Source organism: Dermacentor andersoni, chromosome 7 (genome assembly GCF_023375885.2).
Source record: "Dermacentor andersoni chromosome 7, qqDerAnde1_hic_scaffold, whole genome shotgun sequence".
In the NCBI taxonomy this organism is placed as follows: Eukaryota; Metazoa; Arthropoda; class Arachnida; order Ixodida; family Ixodidae; genus Dermacentor; species Dermacentor andersoni.
The window spans coordinates 124,769,531-124,773,809 of NC_092820.1; positions in this window are offsets into that span (position 1 = coordinate 124,769,531).

Here is a 4,279-nt window from a genome sequence, read left to right on the forward strand (position 1 = left end):
TCTTTCTGAAAAATATAAAATTTGTGAGATCCGTTTATTCATCGCGTAAATAGGCGGCAGCACTTGCATTAGCCTTGTAGAGCATTGACAATTATGTATGTGACGGCGCAGTGCTTTTCAGAGCAGTTAGCATACCGGTCTTCCCCTAAAATTTCACTGGGCTATAGCCTTACCTTTTTTCTAAAAAATATCAAATTTGTGAGATCCGTTTATTCATCGCGTAAAGAGGCGGCAGCACTTGCATTAGCCTTGACAATTATGTATGTGACGGCGCAGCGCTTTCCAGAGAAATTAGCAGACCGGTCTTCGCCTGAAAATTCACTCGGCTATAGCCTTACCTTTTTTCTGAAAAATATAAGATTTGTAAGATCCGTTTATTCATCGCGTAAATAGGCGGCAGCACTTGCATTAGCCTTGTATAGCGTTGAGAGTTAAGTATGTGACGGCGCACCGCTTTCCAGAGTAGTTAGCCGACCGGTCTTCCCCTGAAATTTCACAGGGCTATAGCCTTCCCTTCTTTCTGAAAAATATAAAATTTGTGAGATCCGTTTATTCATCGCTTAAATAAGCGGCAGCACTTGTATTAGCCTTGTATAGCCTTGAGAGTTATGTATGTTACGGCGCAGTGCTTTCCAGAGCAGTTAGCAGACCGGTCTTCCCCTGAAATTTCACTGGGTTATAGCCTTACGTTCTTTCTGAAAAATGTCAAATTTGTGAGATCCGTTTATTCATCGCGTAAATAGGCGGCAGCACTTGAATTAGCCTTGTATAGCCTTGACAGTTATGTATGTGGCGAAGCAGTGCTTTCCAAAGAAGTTAGCAGACCGGTCTTCACCTGAAATTTCACTGGGCTATAGCCTTACCTTCTTTCTAGAAAATATCAAGATTGTGAGGTCCGTTTATTCATCGCGTAAATAGGCGGGAGCACTTGCATTAGCCTTGTATAGGCTTGACAGTTATGTATGTGACGACGCATTGCTTTCCAGATAAGTTAGCAGACCGGTCTTCCCCTGAAATTCCACTGGATTATAGCCTTACCTTCTTTCTGGAAAATATAAAATTGTTGAGATCCGTTTATTCATCGCGTAAATAGGCGGCAGCACTTACATTATCCTTCACAATTATGTGACGGCGCAGCGCTTTCCAGAGAAGTTAGCAGACCGGTCTTCCCCTGAAATTTTACTGGGCTACATACAGCCTTACCTTTTTTCTAAAAAATATCAAATTTGTGAGATCCGTTTATTCATCGCGTAAATAGGCGGCAGCGCTTGCATTAGCCTTGTATAGCCTTGACAGTTATTTATGTTACGGCGCAATGCTTTCCAGAGCAGTTAGCAGACCGGTCTTCCCCTGAAATTTCACTGGGCTATAGCCTAACCTTCTTTCTGAAAAAGATAAAATTTTTGAGATCCGTTTATTCATCGCGGAAATAGGCGGCAGCACTTGCATTGGCCTTGTATCGCCTTGAGAGTTATGTTTGTGGCGACGCAGTGCTTTCCAGAGAAGTTAGCACACCGGTCTTCCCCTGAAATTTCACTGGGCTTAGCCTTACCTTCATTCTGAAAAATGTCAAATTTGTGAAATCCGTTTATTCATCGCGTAAATAGGCGGCAGCACTTTCATTAGCCTTGTATAGCCTTGACAGTTATGTTTGTGGCGACGCAGTGCTTTACAGAGAAGTTAGCAGACCGGTCTTCCCCTGAAATTTCACTGGGCTATAGCCTTACCTTCTTTCTGAAAAATATAAAATTTGTGAGATCCATTTATTCATCGCGTAAATAGGCGGCAGCACTTGCATTAGCCTTGTAGAGCATTGACAATTATGTATGTGACGGCGCAGTGCTTTTCAGAGCAGTTAGCATACCGGTCTTCCCCTAAAATTTCACTGGGCTATAGCCTTACCTTCTTTCTAAAAAATATCAAATTTGTGAGATCCGTTTATTCATCGCGTAAAGAGGCGGCAGCACTTGCATTAGCCTTGACAATTATGTATGTGACGGCGCAGCGCTTTCCAGAGAAATTAGCAGACCGGTCTTCGCCTGAAAATTCACTCGGCTATAGCCTTACCTTTTTTCTGAAAAATATAAGATTTGTAAGATCCGTTTATTCATCGCGTAAATAGGCGGCAGCACTTGCATTAGCCTTGTATAGCGTTGAGAGTTAAGTATGTGACGGCGCACCGCTTTCCAGAGTAGTTAGCCGACAAGTCTTCCCCTGAAATTTCACAGGGCTATAGCCTTCCCTTTTTCTGAAAAATATAAAATTTGTGAGATCCGTTTATTCATCGCTTAAATAAGCGGCAGCACTTGTATTAGCCTTGTATAGCCTTGAGAGTTATGTATGTTACGGCGCAGTGCTTTCCAGAGCAGTTAGCAGACCGGTCTTCCCCTGAAATTTCACTGGGTTATAGCCTTACGTTCTTTCTGAAAAATGTCAAATTTGTGAGATCCGTTTATTCATCGCGTAAATAGGCGGCAGCACTTGAATTAGCCTTGTATAGCCTTGACAGTTATGTATGTGGCGAAGCAGTGCTTTCCAAAGAAGTTAGCAGACCGGTCTTCACCTGAAATTTCACTGGGCTATAGCCTTACCTTCTTTCTAGAAAATATCAAGATTGTGAGGTCCGTTTATTCATCGCGTAAATAGGCGGGAGCACTTGCATTAGCCTTGTATAGGCTTGACAGTTATGTTTGTGGCGACGCAGTGCTTTACAGAGAAGTTAGCAGACCGGTCTTCCCCTGAAATTCCACTGGATTATAGCCTTACCTTCTTTCTGGAAAATATAAAATTGTTGAGATCCGTTTATTCATCGCGTAAATAGGCGGCAGCACTTACATTATCCTTCACAATTATGTGACGGCGCAGCGCTTTCCAGAGAAGTTAGCAGACCGGTCTTCCCCGGAAATTTTACTGGGCTACATACAGCCTTACCTTTTTTCTAAAAAATATCAAATTTGTGAGATCCGTTTATTCATCGCGTAAATAGGCGGCAGCGCTTGCATTAGCCTTGTATAGCCTTGACAGTTATTTATGTTACGGCGCAATGCTTTCCAGAGCAGTTAGCAGACCGGTCTTCCCCTGAAATTTCACTGGGCTATAGCCTAACCTTCTTTCTGAAAAAGATAAAATTTTTGAGATCCGTTTATTCATCGCGGAAATAGGCGGCAGCACTTGCATTGGCCTTGTATCGCCTTGAGAGTTATGTTTGTGGTGACGCAGTGCTTTCCAGAGAAGTTAGCACACCGGTCTTCCCCTGAAATTTCACTGGGCTTAGCCTTACCTTCATTCTGAAAAATGTCAAATTTGTGAAATCCGTTTATTCATCGCGTAAATAGGCGGCAGCACTTTCATTAGCCTTGTATAGCCTTGACAGTTATGTTTGTGGCGACGCAGTGCTTTACAGAGAAGTTAGCAGACCGGTCTTCCCCTGAAATTTCACTGGGCTATAGCCTTACCTTCTTTCTGAAAAATATAAAATTTGTGAGATCCGTTTATTCATCGCGTAAATAGGCGGCAGCACTTGCATTAGCCTTGTAGAGCATTGACAATTATGTATGTGACGGCGCAGTGCTTTTCAGAGCAGTTAGCATACCGGTCTTCCCCTAAAATTTCACTGGGCTATAGCCTTACCTTCTTTCTAAAAAATATCAAATTTGTGAGATCCGTTTATTCATCGCGTAAAGAGGCGGCAGCACTTGCATTAGCCTTGACAATTATGTATGTGACGGCGCAGCGCTTTCCAGAGAAATTAGCAGACCGGTCTTCGCCTGAAAATTCACTCGGCTATAGCCTTACCTTTTTTCTGAAAAATATAAGATTTGTAAGATCCGTTTATTCATCGCGTAAATAGGCGGCAGCACTTGCATTAGCCTTGTATAGCGTTGAGAGTTAAGTATGTGACGGCGCACCGCTTTCCAGAGTAGTTAGCCGACCAGTCTTCCCCTGAAATTTCACAGGGCTATAGCCTTCCCTTTTTCTGAAAAATATAAAATTTGTGAGATCCGTTTATTCATCGCTTAAATAAGCGGCAGCACTTGTATTAGCCTTGTATAGCCTTGAGAGTTATGTATGTTACGGCGCAGTGCTTTCCAGAGCAGTTAGCAGACCGGTCTTCCCCTGAAATTTCACTGGGTTATAGCCTTACGTTCTTTCTGAAAAATGTCAAATTTGTGAGATCCGTTTATTCATCGCGTAAATAGGCGGCAGCACTTGAATTAGCCTTGTATAGCCTTGACAGTTATGTATGTGGCGAAGCAGTGCTTTCCAAAGAAGTTAGCAG